Source organism: Mya arenaria, chromosome 3, assembly GCF_026914265.1.
Source record: "Mya arenaria isolate MELC-2E11 chromosome 3, ASM2691426v1".
Taxonomy (NCBI): Eukaryota; Metazoa; Mollusca; class Bivalvia; order Myida; family Myidae; genus Mya; species Mya arenaria.
In genome coordinates this window covers 38,056,930-38,082,852 of record NC_069124.1, presented here as the reverse complement: position 1 = coordinate 38,082,852, position 25,923 = coordinate 38,056,930, and the positions used below count along the sequence as shown (strand labels likewise).

General features: G+C 33.0%; 1 protein-coding gene across 4 annotated transcripts in view; it reads left to right on the top strand.

The window, feature by feature from the left end:
- Positions 1 to 13,535: 13,535 nt before the first annotated feature.
- LOC128227832 (zinc finger protein 474-like) overlaps positions 13,536 to 25,923 on the top strand; it is a 63,733-nt gene continuing 51,345 nt past the window's right edge. Inside the window, exon 1 of one of the 4 annotated variants that reach the window (XM_052938708.1) lies at positions 13,536 to 13,675. The gene's annotated coding sequence lies outside the window, so the exon portion shown is untranslated. Of the gene's footprint in view, positions 13,676 to 18,027; positions 18,140 to 18,246; positions 18,538 to 20,239; positions 20,455 to 25,923 lie in introns of those variants that run through there. The other 3 variants (XM_052938706.1, XM_052938707.1, XM_052938705.1) reach the window with 3 other exon arrangements.

The following is a 25,923-nucleotide window of genomic DNA, read 5'->3' as shown; positions in this document are numbered from 1 at the left end:
TTGTATAGAATGTTGGTATAAAAACGATATCCATTGTTAATAAAAAAATCCGAAGTCGGTCCCTGTTCTTTTTTTCGACATAATTTGCATGTTTCGTGATATTTTATACCCAGATACTATTCAGAACATCCTAGTATGGCTAAGTTTATCTCTCTACTGCAAACTGATAATAAATCACTTCTTGTTAAATTAGCAATTTTTTGTCTAAAAGCCTTTGAAATAAGAAAGAACAATGCCTAATGGTTTTATTCATAAATTGTCACCCAAAACTAGACGAGCTGTATATGTCTTTGTATTTCCTTTTTACATGTTTGTTTGTTTTGTTTCCTGTTGTTGATTTATCACACATGATGTATCTCCAATCTATTGGTATTAGGTTCCTCTATAAACGGCAATACTGCTTCTATTTTCATGTCTTATTCGATTTCTTTCCACAATTTTCAAGGTTTATGTGTTAAAGAATATATTTAACATTCTCACTTCCATATCAACCATCATGCACGCTAATTTGTGTGTAACTTGGTTGATGTTTTCCTTTTTTTTCTTTTGTTCTTTCCATTTTTGAGTATTTACTAAAAAATCTGTCAATGATGCAAAACTCATTTAAAATATGTCATACATGAAACTTTATATATTTTGATTGTTTTTATGTGTGTGTGTATTCTATATTTATGTTTATATTCTGTGTAATGTGACGATGAGCTGTATATGCTTAATTCAAAAAATAAATTTTCTGTTCTGTTCTGTTCTTGATTAGCCCAATTTTTGCATAATATCTTCATAACAAATCAGAGTACATGTAAACAATAATCATTTATATAACTAGTATCAAATGTGTCTAGTCTAAAGTGTGTTTTTATTTGCATTAAATTAATATATACCAGAAAAGCAATTATAAAAATCCTTAAATGTATAAAAAAAAACTAGAGACAGCAAAGAATAACACCCATTTATGAATATCTCCAAAACAAATCAGAGGTCACCTAAACAATAATCATTTATATAATTAGTATTTTGTGTGTCTGTTCATTATCTTTAAATGAGCATATTTAAAGTGAAACTCTTACTTAAAATCAATACATATAATTGTATAACACACATCAAATTGACTGATAAACCAATAACTACTTACTCAATAATGCATTTACTGAAAATATTGTTTACTGATAACAAGCTTGTAACCCTGTTTATAATGGCAGAAAGCATGACAAATATTAAATGATTGGTGATTGCTAAAAGGTTTACTGTGGTCTACTATAGAATCACAAGGCAGAAATACCATGTTTTATGTTCATTCTTATTCGCAAATTGAACTCCGGATCCTTCATAAGAAACATTGTTGTCGACATCTATCAACCCATTTTGAAAAATCAAAACAATAATATTAATTGTGATAAGTCTTCTTTGGGAGTAAGAGTGCATCTTTAAAAATATTGTGTGTGTTTTTTCACTTATACGGTTTATAGGTCCATGGAAATATGTAACAATTTAACTTGACCATTCGTCAAAAAAAAAAATAAGTTAGGAAATAGAAGTAATAATTGTACATAATACAAAACAACAACAAAATTGACAAAGCTCAATATAACAGGAAATCAATATGAAAACAAAAATCCTTAAAGGCCATAATCATTTAAACTGAATATTAATTCATTAGAAGGTGTAAGATTTATGAAGTTCCCGCGAAAACATCTTACCACTCGACCAATCATTTTGTACGCATCGTTCTTAAAATAAAACAATTCGGGGGCAGTCGTGATGACATTTTACTAATGTCACCTTCAACCCATTAACAAATAAAGTTAGATGAACATTTAATTCGAATATCGATTAAATTAAAGAAAACAGCTTACCTCATGGTTTATCAATGCAGTGAACAAAATAAAACATAATTATTCCCATTCACATAATAACCGGTCCACACATTTTACATTTCTGGCACATGATTACAGGCATGGGTCCGTGTTACAGGTAACCAATCGGAAAACGTAAACAAATCGGGAACACTTATTAAACTTATTTGTCGTTCTTCCGAAATAATGTTTGAAGTAAATTGAAGACAATCTATTCAACCATAAATATCATTTTTAACACACAGTTTTGAGTTTTTGAACAATTCCCCCCGGATGTCATTCAGAAGAGAAGGAAGCTGGTTCCTAGCCTACGACACCCTCTACATCGACGGAACTGCTGTGAGGGCATAGGGACACGACGGCGGTGAGGTGTCCATCCTGTCGTGGAACATCAATGGTTTAACTGATTGTAAAAAGAGCAATATTGATTTTACTGATTTGATTAGTTCATTTGATATTTGTTTTTTTATATGAAACTTGGACAAATTCATCTAGTAACGTTAATTTAAGCGGTTACAGTTCGTTTAATTTCTACAGAAAATTTCAACACAAAAACGCCCGTAGAAATAGCGGTGGTATCGTTATTTACTTTAAAGACCATCTAGCAAACGGCATTCAAATTGTAAAAAACCATTATGATAGCATTATCTGGCTAAAATTAGATCGTTATTTCTTTAATACTGAGGAGGATGTATATATTTGTGCATCTTATATATGGGGTGAAGGTTTGCCAGTTTACAATACATTTAACGTAGATCTATTTGAAATTCTAGAAAATGACATCACATATTTTTTGAATTTGGTAAAATATTTTTATCTTGTGATTTTAATAGCCGTGTAGGCAACAAATGCGATTTTATTACACATGATAATTTTAATACTGTTTTTGACGACCTAGACTATGTCCCTGATTATGCCTCTGTTAGGGCCTCTGTTGAAAATGTACAAAATAGTCATGGGATTAAATTGCTAGATCTTTGTAAATCAACTTGTATTCGCATTTTAAACGGTAGAATTGGTGACAGTTGTAAACATACTTTTTATTCTCATAACGGATCTTCCGTAATTGATTACTTATTGACCCATGAATGTAACTTTTCATTGATATCCAACTTTACTATTGGCGATTTCAATGAATGGAGCGATCACGCTCCTATACAGTTTTCATTATATTGTAAGTATTTCTCGAATAGTTACGATACATACACTGATGTTAAATTTAAATCGGATAATACTCTACGTGAACAATTTCGCACTGTGATTATTACAAAATTACCTATGTTCGATGATATTGTTGATAATATAAACTGTTGAAATAGATTGTCAATTAATGAAGTTTAGATAGATTTACAGCTACAATCCGCAGTGAATTTTGGAAAAAATTTTTAAATAAAAAATAAAGTTAATAATTGTAATATCTCTTTGGAAGATTTAAAAACATTTTTTAAAAATCTTTTGATTGCAATAACGACGAGGCTGAACAATTTTGTTCAAGTAATGATTTTGATGAAGATAACTCTACATTTCCAGAGTTAGACCAACCTATTTCTATTATTGAAGTACGTAACGCAATAAAGCATTTAAAACGAAATAAATCGGCTGGTAGCGACTGTATATTAAATGAGTACTTTATTGAATGCGCTGATATATTGAATAGCATTTTAGCGTCTGTTTTGTTTTTTTCCAGAAAAGTGGACAGAAGGTGTCATCATTCCACTCCATAAAAAAAGGTTCTGTTAATGATGTCAATAATTATAGAGGAATTACACTTGTTAGTTGTTTTTCAAAAGTATTTACAACAATTTTAAATAAGCGCATCGAGTCTTTTTGTGAGGCTAATGCCACTATTTCGGATGCACAATTCGGATTTCGAAAAGGTTGCTCAACAGTTGACGCAATTTATATTTTAATGTCTATTGTGCAAAAATATATCAATGATATTAAAAGATTATATGTTATTTATGTCGACATGTTGAAGTGTTTTGATAGTATTTATCGCAATGCTCTGTGGCTTAAGTTGTATAAATCTGGTATAAAAGGTAAATAACTTAGAATAGTGAAAGATATGTATGAAAATGTTAAATCTTGTGTGAAATCATGTACATCTCATGTACTCTGAATACTTTAGTTATGCCATTGGCCTGCGCCAGGGGGAGGTTATGTCCCCGATTCTTTTTTCCCTGTTTGTAGAGGACTTAGAACTATATATGCAAGATAGCATCACTTCCGGTTTAAGTATTGATGACATTGAATTAATTATGTTGTTATTTGCTGACGATATGGCCATTTTAGGGAAATCGCCCGAGGAAGTCCAGAACCATTTAAACACTCTTTACTCGTATTGCAAAGCATGGGGATTAAATGTAAATACATCAAAGACAAAAATAATGGTTTTCCGTAAACGGCGTGGAATACGTCGTAACGAGCATTGGACATATAATGGCCATACTTTCGATGTTGTTGATAACTTAAATTATTTAGGTACTGTGATAAATTACACTGGAAGTTTTACAATGAATCAAGAGCATTTGGTTGGAAAAGCTCTTAAGGCCATGAATACTTTATTATATAAATGCAAAGAATACGACCTTAAACCTAAAATATTTTGTCAACTATTTGATTCTTTTGTTGGCTCAATATTGAATTATGCCTGTGAAATATGGGGTTTTAGTAAGTCAAAAGAAATAGAACGTATACAATTAAAATTTTGTAAGCGATTGTTACACGTTAAAATAAACACATGTAATGCTACAGTGTATGGAGAACTAGGTAGATACCCTTTATACATTAATCGATATGTAAGAATTATTAGATACTGATTTAAGATTTGCAACAGTAATAACATTATAATAAAGTCCGTGTATAACCAGGCCATTGATGACTGTAATAAGGGTTATATAAACTGGGTTTCTAAGGTAAAAAAAAACTGTTAAATGATTATGGTTTTGCATACGTATTTGATAACCCAAATATTGTGCATGTTAATGTATTTATAAACGAATTTAAATGTAGAATTATAGATACATTTAAACAAGAATGGTATGGTAATATTAGTAACAGTTCTGTTTTCGATATGTATAGAATTTTCAAAACTTCCTTTGATTATGAAATATATTTAGATTTAGTCCCAAAGAATTTACGTTTATACTTTGTTAGATTGGGAGTTTCTGCACACCCTTCAAGAATACAAACAGGACGCTCCAGGTTTATTGAAGCATGATGGTAAACGAAAAGATAATATTTTTTGACAATGAAATTAATGTCGCTGTGTAAGAAGGCAAACAAGGATGGAGAATGTAACCAATCCAAGCAGAACTCCATCATATGGTGTAATCAAACTGTACTCATTAGAAAGAGTTTGCCTATGTTTGCCTTGTTATTCACAAAAATACTTCGAAAATACAACAGATTAAAGAGAAATAGTTTTTTAATTAAAATGATGAAAATTTAAATAATTTAAAACAGTTGTAGATGAAACACCTAAATAAGTTATTAAATCCTCGATATTTTCTCATATTTATACCAAATCAGCAACAATAGAAATCGATTCATTTCAATAAATTTCCATTTTCAAAAATAATTGCACAAACATCCGTCTATACGTACACTCTATATATATATATTTATACATCATCAAGTTAGCATAAAATCTTTAATTTCAAAACTGTTTTTTCCTTCATTGTCTATAATGTCACCAACTCTCTTCTATTTCTATATCGTCAGGTAAGTCATCAGCACTTTAGCACGTTTGTAATTCCCACGTGGGCTATCACGTGATGTTTTAAGCAGGGAAACTGTTATGATCATTGAGATCAATGAGACCATTGTTGCTTTCTAGGTTTTAAGATGAGAATACATATATGTAATTCCTAAGCGAGGGTGGCTCTATATGTCCAGGTTACCATATGTAGCAGTTTAATAGTTCAAACAACAAACACAGTGTTCCTCAATATCTCTATATTCAACATTATCGAATGTAGATATAATATCGGAGCGTCCTGAAAATATAAATATAAACAATCATAAGATAATGAATAATAACATGTTTATAAGTTAACATCGTAAACAGTCTAATATCTTATATGATTTAATCGTGTGCAGTGGCAGATTAAATTAAATGGCTAAAGCATATAAAACACACATATAATACAAGCAACATTACTATACAACAACAACAACAACAACAACAACACAGTACATTATAAAACAAATCATTGACATGGAACTTACTGATTTATGGAATCAAACACTCCTACTACCTCGTACTCCCATGGTGACTTCTGTTATCCATGCATGTTATCATCTGTAACCAAACCCATATATATATTAGTATATGGAAAGAGGCTAAAAGAATATCACGGAACTGCCATTCTCAGATTAAATACAAAATCTGCTGATGTCGTAAAAATACATGACAAAACTAAATAAATGCAGCTGAATGAAATAATGATCATGTCAATCCATTGCTAACCCAAAACAAACACAAAAGACTACAAATGCAAATCAATACTAACCATCAGAACATCAGATTCCAAGTGAAACAATCAAGTTTTCTAAAACAAAGTAAAACAAACATCTCTGTAGACTTCAGATGTGCACGACAATCAATCAAACTTGGATTTCCCGCTTCTTCTTTACAAAGGCAAGGGAGAGAAACCTTATTAACTTACTGCATTATCTCATTACAGGATTATCTCTCTTCGACTGTAAATTCACTTGGCTTCATCATTGTGTCACGTGATTGAATGATGCGCTTAGAGTGGATAGTAATTCTTTGTTTACGTTTCGATGTTCAGTCATTTTTTTTTTGGTGCAGGGATACAACTTTAATGTTATCTTTATCTAAGTTCAACAGATTAAATTATTTGAATAGATATTGCATTATGATTGCTTCTTGCTTTGTCAAATCTACCTCGGTTATTTGAAACATAGCTTGCAATTTATATAGTCTGCACTTTCTCAAACTATATTTTTGGTGGTAAATCGGCTGGCGACATTTGTGACTATTAATAGGAATTTTCTGTTGTGAGTGTCGAGTTTGTGGCTACAATGTACAGGGTTGAAACAACCCTGTTCAAAAAGGAAGTTATGAATGTTTGTAAATATATTAAAGAATCATTTATTATACGCAACTCACTTATAAATAATTTAACTTGATATAGTAGTTATGAAACATTCCCTCACTGCCAAAGTTAACATAATATTTATTTGGTATTCAATTTACATAATATTTTTGCTTATATTTTATTTTATTATATTATGTTTGTAAGTTTAGATACGTGACAAGTTTATATGTATAACTATATGTATTACGACGATGTACACATGTATAAGTCAAATAAACTGTCTGTTCTGTTCTGTTCTGTTCCTATCAAGTGCTTCGCATAAACTTTTCTGGTATGGTGTCTTTTGTTCTTTCCATTTTTGAGTATTTACTGAAAAATCTGTCAATGATGCAAAACTCATTTAAAATGTATTATACATGAAACTTTATATATTTTGATTGTTTATGTGTGTGTGTATTCTATATTTATGTTTTTATTTTGTGTAATGTGACGATGAGCTGTATATGCTTAAGTCAAAAAATAAATTTTCTGTTCTGTTCTGTTCTTGATTAGCCCAATTTTTGCATAATATCTTCATAACAAATCAGAGTACATGTAAACAATGATCATTTATATAACTAGTATCAAATGTGTCTAGTTTAAAGTGTGTTTTTATTTGCATTAAATTAATATATACCAGAAAAGCAATTATAAAAATCCTTAAATGTATAAAAAAACAGCAAAGAATAACACCCATTTATGAATATCTCCAAAACAAATCAGAGGTCACCTAAACAATAATCATTTATATAATTAGTATTTTGTGTGTCTGTTCATTATCTTTAAATGAGCATATTTAAAGTGAAACTCTTACTTAAAATCAATACACACACATCAAATTGACTGATAAACCAATAACTACTTACTCAATAATGCATTTACTGAAAATATTGTTTACTGATAACAAGCTTGTAACCCTGTTTATAATAGCAGAAAGCATGACAAATATTAAATGATTGGTGATTGCTAAAAGGTTTACTGTGGTCTACTATAGAATCACAAGGCAGAAATACCATGTTTTATGTTCATTCTTATTCGCAAATTGAACTCCGGATCCTTCATAAGAAACATTGTTGTCGACATCTATCAACCCATTTTGAAAAATCAAAACAATAATATTAATTGTGATAAGTCTTCTTTGGGAGTAAGAGTGCATCTTTAAAAATATTGTGTGTGTTTTTTCACTTATATGAAATATCACGGTTTATAGGTCCATGGAAATATGTAACAATTCAACTTGACCATTCGTCAAAAAAAATAAGTTAGGAAATAGAAGTAATAATTGTACATAATACAAAACAACAACAAAATTGACAAAGCTCAATATAACAGGAAATCAATATGAAAACAAAAATCCTTAAAGGCCATAATCATTTAAACTGAATATTAATTCATTAGAAAGTGTAAGATTTATGAAGTTCCCGCGAAAACATCTTACCACATGACTTACTCGACCAATCATTTTGTACGCATCGTTCTTAAAATAAAACAATTCGGGGGCAGTCGTGATGACATTTTACTAATGTCACCTTCAACCCATTAACAAATAAAGTTAGATGAACATTTAATTCGAATATCGATTAAATTAAAGAAAACAGCTTACCTCATGGTTTATCAATGCAGTGAACAAAATAAAACATAATTATTCCCATTCACATAATAACCGGTCCACACATTTTACATTTCTGGCACATGATTACAGGCATGGGTCCGTGTTACAGGTAACCAATCGGAAAACGTAAACAAATCGGGAACACTTATTAAACTTATTTGTCGTTCTTCCGAAATAATGTTTTGAAGTAAATTGAAGACAATCTATTCAACCATAAATATCATTTTTAACACACAGTTTTGAGTTTTTGAACAATTCCCCCCGGATGTCATTCAGAAGAGAAGGAAGCTGGTTCCTAGCCTACGACACCCTCTACATCGACGGAACTGCTGTGAGGGCATAGGACACGACGGCGGTGAGGTGTCCATCCTGTCGTGAAACATCAATGGTTTAACTGATTGTCAAAAGAGCAATACTGATTTTACTGATTTGATTAGTTCATTTGATATTTGTTTTTTTATATGAAACTTGGACAAATTCATCTAGTAACGTTAATTTAAGCGGTTACAGTTCGTTTAATTTCTACAGAAAATTTCAACACAAAAACGCCCGTAGAAATAGCGGTGGTATCGTTATTTACTTTAAAGACCATCTAGCAAACGGCATTCAAATTGTAAAAAACCATTATGATAGCATTATCTGGCTAAAATTAGATCGTTATTTCTTTAATACTGAGGAGGATGTATATATTTGTGCATCTTATATATGGGGTGAAGGTTTGCCAGTTTACAATACATTTAACGTAGATCTATTTGAAATTCTAGAAAATGACATCACATATTTTTTTGAATTTGGTAAAATATTTTTATCTTGTGATTTTAATAGCCGTGTAGGCAACAAATGCGATTTTATTACACATGATAATGTTAATACTGTTTTTGACGACCTAGACTATGTCCCTGATTATGCCTCTGTTAGGGCCTCTGTTGAAAATGTACAAAATAGTCATGGGATTAAATTGCTAGATCTTTGTAAATCAACTTGTATTCGCATTTTAAACGGTAGAATTGGTGACAGTTGTAAACATACTTTTTATTCTCATAACGGATCTTCCGTAATTGATTACTTATTGACCCATGAATGTAACTTTTCATTGATATCCAACTTTACTATTGGCGATTTCAATGAATGGAGCGATCACGCTCCTATACAGTTTTCATTATATTGTAATAATTTCTCGAATAGTTACGATACATACACTGATGTTAAATTTAAATCGGATAATACTCTACGTGAACAATTTCGCACTGTGATTATTACAAAATTACCTGTGTTCGATGATATTGTTGATAATATAAACTGTTGAAATAGATTGTCAATTAATGAAGTTTAGATAGATTTACAGCTACAATCCGCAGTGAATTTTGGAATTTTTTTTTAAATAAAAAAATAAAGTTAATAATTGTAATATCTCTTTGGAAGATTTAAAAACATTTTTTAAAAATCTTTTGATTGCAATAACGACGAGGCTGAACAATTTTGTTCAAGTAATGATTTTGATGAAGATAACTCTACATTTCCAGAGTTAGACCAACCTATTTCTATTATTGAAGTACGTAACGCAATAAAGCATTTAAAACGAAATAAATCGGCTGGTAGCGACTGTATATTAAATGAGTACTTTATTGAATGCGCTGATATATTGAATAGCATTTTAGCGTCTGTTTTGTTTTTTTCCAGAAAAGTGGACAGAAGGTGTCATCATTCCACTCCATAAAAAAAGGTTCTGTTAATGATGTCAATAATTATAGAGGAATTACACTTGTTAGTTGTTTTTCAAAAGTATTTACAACAATTTTAAATAAGCGCATCGAGTCTTTTTGTGAGGCTAATGCCACTATTTCGGATGCACAATTCGGATTTCGAAAAGGTTGCTCAACAGTTGACGCAATTTATATTTTAATGTCTATTGTGCAAAAATATATCAATGATATTAAAAGATTATATGTTATTTATGTCGACATGTTGAAGTGTTTTGATAGTATTTATCGCAATGCTCTGTGGCTTAAGTTGTATAAATCTGGTATAAAAGGTAAATAACTTAGAATAGTGAAAGATATGTATGAAAATGTTAAATCTTGTGTGAAATCATGTACATCTCATGTACTCTGAATACTTTAGTTATGCCATTGGCCTGCGCCAGGGGGAGGTTATGTCCCCGATTCTTTTTTCCCTGTTTGTAGAGGACTTAGAACTATATATGCAAGATAGCATCACTTCCGGTTTAAGTATTGATGACATTGAATTAATTATGTTGTTATTTGCTGACGATATGGCCATTTTAGGGAAATCGCCCGAGGAAGTCCAGAACCATTTAAACACTCTTTACTCGTATTGCAAAGCATGGGGATTAAATGTAAATACATCAAAGACAAAAATAATGGTTTTCCGTAAACGGCGTGGAATACGTCGTAACGAGCATTGGACATATAATGGCCATACTTTCGATGTTGTTGATAACTTAAATTATTTAGGTACTGTGATAAATTACACTGGAAGTTTTACAATGAATCAAGAGCATTTGGTTGGAAAAGCTCTTAAGGCCATGAATACTTTATTATATAAATGCAAAGAATACGACCTTAAACCTAAAATATTTTGTCAACTATTTGATTCTTTTGTTGGCTCAATATTGAATTATGCCTGTGAAATATGGGGTTTTAGTAAGTCAAAAGAAATAGAACGTATACAATTAAAATTTTGTAAGCGATTGTTACACGTTAAAATAAACACATGTAATGCTACAGTGTATGGAGAACTAGGTAGATACCTTTATACATTAATCGATATGTAAGAATTATTAGATACTGATTTAAGATTTGCAACAGTAATAACATTATAATAAAGTCCGTGTATAACCAGGCCATTGATGACTGTAATAAGGGTTATATAAACTGGGTTTCTAAGGTAAAAAAAAACTGTTAAATGATTATGGTTTTGCATACGTATTTGATAACCCAAATATTGTGCATGTTAATGTATTTATAAACGAATTTAAATGTAGAATTATAGATACATTTAAACAAGAATGGTATGGTAATATTAGTAACAGTTCTGTTTTCGATATGTATAGAATTTTCAAAACTTCCTTTGATTATGAAATATATTTAGATTTAGTCCCAAAGAATTTACGTTTATACTTTGTTAGATTGGGAGTTTCTGCACACCCTTCAAGAATACAAACAGGACGCTCCAGGTTTATTGAAGCATGATGGTAAACGAAAAGATAATATTTTTTGACAATGAAATTAATGTCGCTGTGTAAGAAGGCAAACAAGGATGGAGAATGTAACCAATCCAAGCAGAACTCCATCATATGGTGTAATCAAACTGTACTCATTAGAAAGAGTTTGCCTATGTTTGCCTTGTTATTCACAAAAATACTTCGAAAATACAACAGATTAAAGAGAAATAGTTTTTTAATTAAAATGATGAAAATTTAAATAATTTAAAACAGTTGTAGATGAAACACCTAAATAAGTTATTAAATCCTCGATATTTTCTCATATTTATACCAAATCAGCAACAATAGAAATCGATTCATTTCAATAAATTTCCATTTTCAAAAATAATTGCACAAACATCCGTCTATACGTACACTCTATATATATATATTTATACATCATCAAGTTAGCATAAAATCTTTAATTTCAAAACTGTTTTTTCCTTCATTGTCTATAATGTCACCAACTCTCTTCTATTTCTATATCGTCAGGTAAGTCATCAGCACTTTAGCACGTTTGTAATTCCCACGTGGGCTATCACGTGATGTTTTAAGCAGGGAAACTGTTATGATCATTGAGATCAATGAGACCATTGTTGCTTTCTAGGTTTTAAGATGAGAATACATATATGTAATTCCTAAGCGAGGGTGGCTCTATATGTCCAGGTTACCATATGTAGCAGTTTAATAGTTCAAACAACAAACACAGTGTTCCTCAATATCTCTATATTCAACATTATCGAATGTAGATATAATATCGGAGCGTCCTGAAAATATAAATATAAACAATCATAAGATAATGAATAATAACATGTTTATAAGTTAACATCGTAAACAGTCTAATATCTTATATGATTTAATCGTGTGCAGTGGCAGATTAAATTAAATGGCTAAAGCATATAAAACACACATATAATACAAGCAACATTACTATACAACAACAACAACAACAACAACAACACAGTACATTATAAAACAAATCATTGACATGGAACTTACTGATTTATGGAATCAAACACTCCTACTACCTCGTACTCCCATGGTGACTTCTGTTATCCATGCATGTTATCATCTGTAACCAAACCCATATATATATTAGTATATGGAAAGAGGCTAAAAGAATATCACGGAACTGCCATTCTCAGATTAAATACAAAATCTGCTGATGTCGTAAAAATACATGACAAAACTAAATAAATGCAGCTGAATGAAATAATGATCATGTCAATCCATTGCTAACCCAAAACAAACACAAAAGACTACAAATGCAAATCAATACTAACCATCAGAACATCAGATTCCAAGTGAAACAATCAAGTTTTCTAAAACAAAGTAAAACAAACATCTCTGTAGACTTCAGATGTGCACGACAATCAATCAAACTTGGATTTCCCGCTTCTTCTTTACAAAGGCAAGGGAGAGAAACCTTATTAACTTACTGCATTATCTCATTACAGGATTATCTCTCTTCGACTGTAAATTCACTTGGCTTCATCATTGTGTCACGTGATTGAATGATGCGCTTAGAGTGGATAGTAATTCTTTGTTTACGTTTCGATGTTCAGTCATTTTTTTTTTGGTGCAGGGATACAACTTTAATGTTATCTTTATCTAAGTTCAACAGATTAAATTATTTGAATAGATATTGCATTATGATTGCTTCTTGCTTTGTCAAATCTACCTCGGTTATTTGAAACATAGCTTGCAATTTATATAGTCTGCACTTTCTCAAACTATATTTTTGGTGGTAAATCGGCTGGCGACATTTGTGACTATTAATAGGAATTTTCTGTTGTGAGTGTCGAGTTTGTGGCTACAATGTACAGGGTTGAAACAACCCTGTTGGGTTGAAACAACCCTGTTCAAAAAGGAAGTTATGAATGTTTGTAAATATATTAAAGAATCATTTATTATACGCAACTCACTTATAAATAATTTAACTTGATATAGTAGTTATGAAACATTCCCTCACTGCCAAAGTTAACATAATATTTATTTGGTATTCAATTTACATAATATTTTTGCTTATATTTTATTTTATTATATTATGTTTGTAAGTTTAGATACGTGACAAGTTTATATGTATAACTATATGTATTACGACGATGTACACATGTATAAGTCGAATAAACTGTCTGTTCTGTTCTGTTCTGTTCCTATCAAGTGCTTCGCATAAACTTTTCTGGTATGGTGGCTGCCATTGAATGAACGATTTACGGTAGTCACACCACTTTACGGTTATTGGCGCCGCACTGAAGTGCGCGCCTATTATGGAATGAGAATTTATTTTAGTTAGTGGTAGGAGCGGTTTTTAAGTTGATTGACAGTTTGGTTTTACTGTTATTTTATTATGATTAAAAAATGCAAATTGATGGCGATTGCATGAGTGTTAAAAATGCTATTTATGGTTGAATAGATTGTCTTCAATTTATCTTCAAAACATTATATCGGAAGAACGACAAATAAGTTTAATAACTGTTCCCGATTCGTTTACGTTTTCCGATTGGTTACCTGCAACGCGTTCAGTAGAGATGTTTGCGGCGAACGTTTGCTGTTTGGTTTCCCGCTTAACGTGTATGCGCTGCGTTGCAACAGAGATACAAAACAAAACGTTTGCGAGCGTTTTGTAAACGCTCGCCTTACTGAACGCACTGCTGTAATATCATGTGCCGGAAATGTAAACATTCGGAGGAGTTCCGAATGAAATGTAAAATGTGTGGACCGGTAATTATGTGAATGGGAATAATTATGTTTCATGTTGTTTTGTTATGTTTACTGCATTAATAAACCATGAGGTAAGCTGTTTTCTTTAATTTAATCGATATTGGAATTAAATGTTCACATAACTTTATTTGTTAATGTGTTTAAGGTGACATTAGTAAAATTTTATTACGATTGCCCCCGAGTTGTTTTATTTTTAGAACCTTACACATATCCGGATGTTGCTATTTTTAGAACCAGAAGATATTTCCCCGCTATTCATAGGTCAATAATGGATTTTCTACATCGTCGATTAATAGTTGGAAATTCGTTGAAGTTTTTTCATGAATATACGTTTAAAATAAGTAAACACTAAAAGTGCACACTGACAGTTGATTACGATACATCTAACAATTTGAGTCATTACAGTAAAACATGGATTATAAGTGAATTATACGCATAAGAGAAGATTTTCGGGTCGGTGGAATTACCGAAATCCCGAAAATCCCCGTAAATACCGAAAATCCCTTCCATTCTCTGAGGTAAATAGCGTTTTCTTTAATACGCCCGGATTTACTACTTTATTGTGTTCGAATGTTGTATGCCGTAATTGTTGGAGGTTGGAGAGGGGTAGGGAAGCCTGGGGAGGGTGGGGGTGGGGGTCGTGGTGACTAAAACCCGGGACCCCCTTTCATTTTACATCTAGTGTGCGAGGTGGTTTGTACGCCGGGAGTAATTACTTATTATTAGTGTCATCGCTTGTATGCCATAGTTGGTTGTAGAGAGTGGAAGGGGAGTCGGTGGAGGGGTGTTGGGGTGACTTAAACGTAATCAAAACCAACGAAGGATGATAACAAGATTTATTCATTCAGTTTCGTTTATGAAAATTGTACTGTATTGGATGACACCGCACAGCAAGACACTTAAATGCGTGATCTGATAAGACAGCAGACGGTAATAAAGATACACAGAAGTTGTGTACTTTACATGGGCTGGAGTTATTTTGTTACCGTAGATATTGATATTTAATGTTTTAACTTCAAACTAGTAATTCAATTGATATCACATTAGATTTTTTTATTAATTTTCTGATTTTTAATATGTCGTACATTGATTGTTTAATAGCTTTTGTATTGATATTGCTTGTAATTAGTTACCAGTTTATATTGTTGAAAGCGCCTTTGAACGTGTATATAGAAATGGTGCTGTATAAGTTAATCGATAAATAATAATTAATTGTGTATTGTGAACAAGTTGTGTGTCGAGAAAGGTGAATAACTGGTATCAAGCGGGAGTTGATTATACAATTGTCCTTATGTGTATCATAACGAATTGTATGTGTCTAAACTGTTATGTGGAATCGCTTGCTATGTTTCATTGCACAATCTCGCGAAGAAAGAAATGCAAATTGTACAATTTCACTTAAATACCATCACTGCACCTAAATACGAATCATCAACATCATATTAACATTGGTCATGATAGGAAAGTGTTATTAATGAATAAAGGCATAATATAATATTTTATATCGTAAAGCATACCGTTTAAATACTAACATGCAATACTCGTCTCAATATCGATATGGACATGTCATTGTGAGATATTGGTCCATGTCTGTTATCTATCAGTAATGACACCCCGCTGTAGATTCTTATCGTGCGGTCAGTACCTGGAACCATGCTGTCACTGATGACTATAATACGATGTGTATTGAACCCCAATCAATGGCGTTCTGGTTCAAAACGGAATGCTCCTGTGAACCAGAAATTAAATCTTGTATTTACACGGAGGTAACAAGTAAGAGTACGCGGTGTATGAAAGAAACATCGGAAGTCTGAATACTTATTTCTTAGTGTAATGCAGTTCAAGAGTACGTTGCACGTCAGTGTTAACGATATTAAAGAAATTTAATATAATACACCACTGAGGGCCATATGACATAATAAGGACAGGCCATTTACCCATCGAAGGTGTATATGGACGGAGGCGTAAGCCGAGGTCTGTTCACCTTCGGGGGCTGAGTAGGCGGTTATTATAATGCCATAAGTCCCGAAGTGGTATATTATATGAAAGAGGATGATCTTAAGCGAAGTGATATTGCTAATTTTCGACCATATGAGAGCGTTCAGTTATGGCAGGATGAATGTGGACTTGAACTGGACCAAAGATTTGTATTATATATATATTTTTTTCTAATTTAGATGAAAAACAGATTGTTCATTCACCGAGCCATATCCAGGCCACACCACGAGGAGGCACTCTCGTCATGGCCCATCCCCCACCCCCACCGAAAACCTACCCTCATTTAGTTGAAGAAGTTTCAACACATTCCTCATTGGTATGTTTCATTGCACAATCTCGCGAAGAAAGAAATGCAAATTGTACAATGTCGACTACATTTACTGGGATGGATTATTCCATAATCATCGCTTTATGATAAAATATTTCTCTATATCGCATCAACAACAAATAAATAAAAATAGTTCAGGAAAAGTTCATGAAGAGTTCGAACTTGCTCGACAACATGACATGTTACAGGCATATTTTCCTCGCGTTTCGCTTTCGAGTCTTTGAGGTACGCATGAAGTAACAACTGTACTTAAAAAATGAAGAAAGGGTGCTTATGTGTTCAGTTTATGTCCCCCTTTAGGGAAAGCTGGGACATATGCATTGACGTGACATTCAACAGTACTGCCAACAATGTCACACCATTATACCTATCTTTCTAGCCATGGGTTCTTTGTATGCTTTGATTGATAATTGACAGTCATTATACAACTGTTTTGTCAACTCAGTTTTACATCTTGTACATATGTACGAACTTTTGAAAATGAAAGGGGGTCCCGGGTTTTAGTCACCACGACCCCCACCCCCACCCTCCCCAGGCTTCCCCACCCCTCTCCAACCTCCAACAATTACGGCATACAACATTCGAACACAATAAAGTAGTAAATCCGGGCGTATTAAAGAAAACGCTATATACCTTAGAGAATGGAAGGGATATTCGGTATTTACGGGGATTTTCGGGATTTCGGTAATTCCACCGACCCCAAACGCTATAAAAAATACATGCATTGTAAAAAATTTAGTAACTTACAAGTCTGAATTCCTTTTTTTTTTGCACCACCCGACCAACATTTTTTCAAAAAAATCTGTAAACCAATTAATAAAAAAATGGCCTGATAGAAAATAAAATTTAGTGTTATTTAACCTAAGGGCTATTCCAGTTAAACATATGTCCCACCCCAGGACGGCAAAATAAAGAAATTCTGTAGGGGGTAGGTCTTTTTCTTAATTTGCTACTGTAGGGGGTGGTGATAAGTCCAATTTCGCTTCTATAGGGGGGCGTCATTTTCTTTTTTGCTTCTGACCGTATCTGCTCATTTATATTCACTGCCCGATGGTGAAATACCGGTTTTTTTTATCCATATAACATATTTTACCGAACGTCGTGTACGGAATTGGTTTGGATACAAATTTTCGCGATATTACGAGTCGGTTCCGCGGTACCGGAAATCAGAAGAAGTTGCGTCCCTTGACAACAAGATGGCGGAGGCGCCAGAATTTGTAAAGTCGTGGTCGAAGACCAACCTACAAAATTGGCTAGAAAGCAATAGTTGCGCCGCATGTGTGGATACGTTTCGTGGTAAGTATACCAAATTGCAGTGTTCGACACTAACGGGGTCCCGGGATCCCGAGGACACCAGTTTTTCAGGAGGGACACCTGAACTTCGAAGTCCGGTATTTCGTCGGGACACTTTAAATTTCTGACTGATAAACGCTAAATATCAATAAATAAGTAGCATTTAATTAATTTATTACCTAAATTCGGGCTCCCTAAATTTCTTGACAGCACATGTCAAAACAATATTATTAATTATCATTATCGGACTCATCAAAGCGAAAGTATAGCTGACTATTTGACTATAGTTACGTCATGAATCTATAAATAAACAGGTCATTTCACAGGCGCATGCAGGTTAACGCTTCCGTTTTGTTGTTTACATTTTAAACAAGGTCAGAGCTGACAGAGATTTATTATCGGTAAAATACTTATGTGGAATTGTTTTGCTTATGTGTCAGAACCGCCCAAAAAGATGCCAACTCTGATGATACCTATTATATAATATGATACGAAATTTGAGTATTTACAGTAACATTTACGACACAAAAGAACTGCATCCTACATTCAGCATTCTTTGTTAATTGGCATTCAACTTATCAATATTCTTTGTTAATTTTAAAGACATATATTTTATGCCTTGATAAAAAATAATAGAAATAAAATTTGCAGGGTTTTATTCATTAATTCAATAAATTTATAAAATTTTATGACTTTTTGGCGCGAAAATTAACATGTATACACAATTTTTGGTCGTCTGCTCTTCCAGTATGCACTACGACTGTTGGGCAGTCTGATTGATTTATCAACAGCTCTACTAAATATTGATTGGAGTTTTCACAAGCCAGATGTAATATTCCTACAGTTTCTTAATGAAAAGCACCGACATTTGACAAGACCCTGAACCATGATGTATTTTATGCGTATTTTCCAAAAATCTAAAAATAGTAACAACATCAAGTTTTTGTTTACATTGTATCCATCTCTGTTTTTGACTGAAAACAGAAGGGACTTAGACATTCTCCCGCTTTTGAACCCAATCTACCAACTTAGAGACCAAAATATACCTCACTGCCATTCAGTGCTACTAACCTGTCATTACATGCTGCTGAAAACATGTATAATAATTATGGTGGTTTATACTTGCATTACAAATTGAAAAGTAAAAGGATGTTGAATTTAATATTAAAACAGGCTCAACAATGAAAAAATGTAAAAAGTGGAAGGGACTCCTAATTTCAGGAAGGGACACCTGATTTCAAATGTTGGTGTCCCTTCGGGATCCCTTGGAAAAATGGTTAGTGTCGACCCCTGAAATTGACAACAGTTGTCTAGAATTTTATTAGAAATCATAATTTGTACGTATTGCGTAAATGTTATAAATCCGAATGTTTCGTCCCCTTAACATTTCGACCACAAGTTATTTTAAGGTTGTATATAATTACATGGGTGAAAGTTTCAGCCTCATGTGGCTTAATATGCACTTATAGCAACATATGAAGAAACAAGAGAACCGTGGTGTGTAGGTTATAGTCCATATAATGGAAAATAACCAAATTTATTAATGGAAAATAACAAAATTTATTACAAGCGAAGCCCAGTAATAAGTTTTGTTATTTTCCATTACATGAGCTGTAACCGACTTATAGTTCACCCTAGTTTCTAAGCCAATCATCGAACAAGGCCGTATACAGCGTGCCCATTGGCTGCTCGAAGTTCATTTGGCGCGCGCCATGTCTGTTGACCTAGTTATAATAATTAACTTATTGGATGCAGATGTGATCTTATATGAAACCTATTCGAGCAAAGATTTGAAAATCTCTGGGTGATGATTGGCTTAGAAACTAGGGTGAGCTCTAAGGTCCTATATAGCTCACCTGATCAAAGAGTTACAAAAGAGTAATTGCAAATAATCTTTGCATATAGACGTATAAAAAAATAAACTTCTCAAGGGGGTCCGAATTTGCTCAAAAAATATTCTAAAGGGGGTTCTTTTCTCATCAAATAAACTTCTGAAGGGGGATGGTCCATTTTGAAAGTGCCTTCCTGGGGTGGGACATATGTTTTACTGGAATAGCCCTAATGCTAATTTCACAACAATGATAATTTACGCGCACAATTTTCAAGATGGCAGACCGTTTTTTAAAGTCTCTGTCGAAAGCATAAAAAAAGAACAAAATAAACAAAATAGAGCGATTTTTAACATCAGCATCAGTGGGAGAGGCCCTCCACGGCATCTAAGAGGGTGTTGATGACCCGGTAGTGAACAGGATCTATGCCAGGGGTGATCAGTTCCTTTGCGAACTCGACACCGCTGTGCATGTACTTGTACAACTCGGGTAAATGATTATACTTGTACAACTTAAATGATTATAATTGTGAGATGTATGCTTAAGATGACAATTATTGACTGTATGACTGCCAATCGTAAGATATCAAAACTATGTTCAGGGCTTTCATTAAGAGCCGGCTGCCAGCTCAAATGACTGCTTCAAAGAGAATTTTGGCCGGTTCCAAATCTCCACAAAAAATGCCAAAATGCTCCATCGTTATTAACTCTAACAGTTATTTATTTACATATCTGTTGCTCATATTATTATTTGCAACAAATTCATTTTTGTGTATAATGAACTGATTAATATATATATAATTTGAGAAAAAACACGACGTTACTTTGAAAGATGTCAAACACGCCTTCAAAGTTCAAAGCACATGTGTGTTTAGGGCGTTCTTGCATCATTTTTCTATGGACAATCCCCAAACATGTCACGAGCTATTTTAAACTACCAATAATAAATATCATATAATTATATCCTATTTATCATGTGCGAATGAAATCGTCATGGAACTTAATCAGAATGATGTCACAGGTCATGCTTCAGAAATATGTCAAAATGACTGATTTACAAAACATGTAGTAAACAAGTGTCTGCCTTGAACAAACACATGTCATGTCACATTTGTCACTACTGTTTCCAAAAATGGAATGCTAATCCGGCAATAAAACTGTACTCTTATGTCTAATTATCAAAGTAAGTATTTTGCTATGAATACATGGATTATAGAAATATCATATATCACATGTGATATGACCCAGTTTTACAGCTGTTAAAACGTGTGTTCTCTCGATCTCGAATATTACAGAAGAATGTTGTCATTATTGCCCATGTATTTCAGACCTTGATTTTTTGTATTGTACACTAAGTTTGATTATATTATATAACTGAATTTTTTTTAACTGTTCTTTTATATATATATATATATATATATATATATATATATATATATATATATATATATATATATATATATATATATATATATAGCAATTCTTACTAATTCGAGTTGTAGGGCTTTGTTGAGGGCAATATCTAGTAAGACGTCTAGTTTATCAAATCCATTCCCAATGCTGTTAAAACCGTTGCTACTAAGAGGTTGACCCAGCTTTTCTTACAGATCTTATAATTATGATATTTAACTTAATTCATTTTAAAAAAACAATGAACGTGCAAAGTTGATTTATTAGTTCAAATTAATCTGAAATAACACTAGTTAATTGTTTACCCAATAAAATTGTGTTTTTACTTAGTACAGTACAGGACTCCCTCTATTTTAATACAAAAAATGTTCATTGTCTAAGTTTCCTTTGAGATTTCCTGTACGAAAAGAGCCAGGCGGAATCAGAGCAGGAAACCAGCTGGGTTTTTTTTATCCAAAACCAGTTGGTTTGGGATAGAAAACCAGGCGGAAACCTGGCATAATACGGCGAATTATGTAAATGAGCTGATTTTTAAAACCAGGCGTAAATTTGATGAAATCAGGCGTAAAAATAAACCCAGGCATAAAACAAATCCAGGCGTAAAATAAAACCAGGCTTAAAAATAATTCCAGGCGTAAAAATGAAACCAGGCGTAAAAAAATCCAGGCGTAAAAAGCTAGGTTAAAACATATTATCCATGTAAGGTCTACTTATACATACAAACAGAACAATGTAAAATGTTAAATGACAATGAATTTTATTGAATTAATACTTGAATGTATAAATTTTTCACATTATCTGATTTGAGCATAATGCATTCCCTGTGCAGTATCATATATCTATTATAAGTGTTCAGGTACATGTTATTTATTACTATCATGATTCTTGAAAATAAGACCTGCTACCAATATAAACACAAGTTAATGTTGTTACTATTACAAGGAGAAGGTTTATATTTCACTTTCTCCACAGTCACTGAATCCCGCCTGTGAATGGTGATGCTCATGACTCAGTCTCACTTAAAGGTGACAATAGCATACAGCAAAATGTCAAAATTTCAACAACAGTATTTACATTATCTGTATTGCTTGCAATGATAATAAGTATATATCCGATCATTTGGCAAAATTTTATGAGTACAAGTGTTCTGAAACTAAATATATAGCCATTTTAAGGTAGCCACTATCGAGTTTCTTGCAGTAATTTTCGAGTCACACCTTCAAAAAACAAGTACAAAGTAAACCACTGTTACCTATTAAATGAGTGTCATTTTGTGTCAAATTCTGAAACTAGATATATATTCTGAAATGAATCAATATACTTTATGTTTATTTAAAAATAATGTGTATTTTGATGAAATTGGCAAAAAAAACGAACTCGTTTATTCTATTTTTCTAATTTTAATTTGAAAATCTAACTGTAACATAACAATAGTAAATCAAAAAAACATGTTTAAATCATATCAGTAGCTTTTTTTGATACATCAAATCATTTCATTTTAACATGTTAAACATGGATTATGTTGTCAATAAACAATCAATTTCTATTTGATTTAAAAAATTGTCCCGTAAATTACAAGAAAATGTATCGTAAATTATCTTAATAAGATATCTCATTTGAACATCATATAATGAATTTAAACATTTATATATATACATAAACATTAAACTAGAGGCTTGAATGTATCATGTTTAACATACATACTATATATATACCTGGTTAACATATGACTAGATACATAACATGATATAACATTTTCCGTTGTAAGCAATTACAAACAGGTTTTGAACAATTAACTATTAAACATTAACAACACATGATTTTTCATGAACTTGTCAATTTCACATGCTAATTTCAGTTTTAACTAGAACATTTTTGTCCATTGTTAGGTCATAAACTATTCAGCATACGCTATAAGTGCATAGCCATTGTATGTCCCGTAACTGACAAACGTTTGTCAAAATTGTGTATTGATAAATGTTAGTGTTTCTGCATCAACGCTGAAAATTCTGCAAGACTTTCCAGTGGCTACAGGCTCTGCGATCTGTTTCAAAATACTTTGGCGATTAATCCATATCTTGTCCTCGTTTCAGGGCCATTTGTATCGACCTACAGTCTTACCACACGACTCCATACATGCTACCTCTAGTTCACCATCTTCTTTGTCAATATCTGTGACTTTTGCGATGTAGTATTTCATGTCATAAGCGATAACAACATAATCTTCTACATTGATATCAATCTCTGGGTTTTCCTTCTGGATAGTGCTTTCATTTGTTGTATCAGATACAATTTCACCATTTTTCTGTGACTCACCATCATTTGCATTTGCATTCTTTATAGGCTTTAATAATGAATGTCTCTCCCATTCACATGGTGAATTTTCACTGAAACCTCCCTATTGAAAACATTCATCACATACACAAACGGTCTCCCTCGATAGGATATTCATTGGTGATACACCAATAACACTGTGCAACTTCATTGTTCCCTTTACTGGTTTCAGCTCTATATTTCGCGTATCCACAGCCTCCTTTCTTTGGTCAAACTCTTCTGGTAATATCTTTTTGTATTTGATTTGACCTTCTGTCTGTATTGCCCATTTGTAAAAATCCTCCTCGTCTTGAATGATTACTTTGCCCTGCTTTATTGCATTATCTGCATTCCTCTTGGTCGTGCCACCAACGCCGTCACAGGTGCCCTTCCCATGACCTGATTCTAAATAGTGCCATGACCCTTTGATTCCAAACTCTGTTTCCAGACGACTTACAATGTCAAATACTGTCTTATTACGGTATTGACTCGTGGGCGAGTCAGTCCAGAAGTGAATTCCTTTAATACTTTTATCTGATTCCTGGATGTACTTTATCACCTTCTGGATTATTACTTGGACCATAGCAGCATTGTGTTGAAGAACTTCAGAGACAAAAACAATGCTGTCGTGTGTAAGTTTTCCGTCCGTGGCCTTTTTGTAAATTACCGTAGGGTGTAGGGTGATGGCTGTTGCGTTCCAATACGCGCTCTGAATTTCTTCTAAACTTTGACAAGTATAGTTCTCCGAAAAGTCCATCTGTACTAATACGTGGTTTACAGGAAGCTTTTCTTTCATTTGTTTCAATCCCTTGTATTGATCAATGACTCTGCTAATGTGTTTTGCAAACTCATTGTAAGTGCTTATCATTACATTGATGAACTCCCCTTTCGGTAACTCGATGTCAACAACTCTCATACGCTCCTTGCCTTCACTCATTTTCTTTCGTTTCCATTCCTGGTACTTAATAGTCGTGCAATTAATATTTTGCAACATTGCTTTCAGCTTGTATTCACTATCGAACGTTTCCATGAACTTGTCAGGGCTTGTGATACTTGTGACCTTGTTATTTTTTAGACATCGCAGTTTCAACGCAAAGTTTTGATGCTTTTGACATAAACATACGCTCCGAGCGGAGAAATTAACATGGGTTATGTTCGCCAGTTTCTTCCTACAAAACGTAGCATGTGACACCTTGTAGCTTGACTCAGTCAAAAACTTTGTGTGAAGGTTGTACATATAGTCATTGAGAACGCGCTTTTGTACCTTACTTTTACCAACTTTTACAGCATCTGCTTTGCCAGGTAGTTGTCGCGAGTTATCATCTCTTTCTAAAAATATTTGTATATCATTCTCTACTCGTTGATTAAGGACTTTGTTTCGTGCTCGTTTGCAAATTGAAGCGGTTTTCTGTAGCCCATTCATTTTTCTCCGATTAAGGCCCGTCAACGATGCAAGCGAATATTTCATTCTATATTTCTTTATAATTTTGCCTGATGCAATGCGCATGACAACATGTTTTCTGTTCGATTGTGTTGCTGCCTTTATTTCATTTCCAATACATTCGGCAAACAGCACCTTTTGCCTGACTTTAGATGCTGACGGGTCACTCAGGTCAATGCCTGCTTCGCGCAATAAACTTTCTGATTTACTTTTAGGTGTAGATGGCTGTTGGGTTGCCAATTGCTTCTGTTTAAGCCTATAAAGTTTCTTTCTTGCACTATTCAGCTTTCTCTGTAAGTCTTCATTTTGGTCTCTCAGTGTCTCATTTGTCCTATATTGTTTTGCAAGGGCCCTTGATACTCTTTTGCGGCCGCGCGACTCTCTTGAACTTTTCTGATAAGAAGAAAATGGCATCTTAATTGCCAGTGGTGTTCTAATATCAGTTGTGCTACTGATTTCATTTTCTTGTGAGGTACTTGGTTCTTGTTCCAACATGGCTTCTTCTCTGTCATTTTGGCCTTCAATGTAGTTTGTGTCTATCTTTCGCTTCCTCCTGTGTGTCCGAGCATGTTTTCTGTTAAGCTCGCGTTTGTGTTCTCGTTTCCTTAATGGGAGTTCTGACACTGGCACAAAATAACTTTTAACTCTCTGGTTTTCTCTTCTTAGCCATTCATCTCCCAACATAGCTTTCTTCCTTGCCCTGTACTCCTTCATTCGCTGTGATTTTGACTTTGTCATGCTGAAAATAGTGTATGATTATTTTATTAGCAAAATATGTTTGCAATTTCAAATATG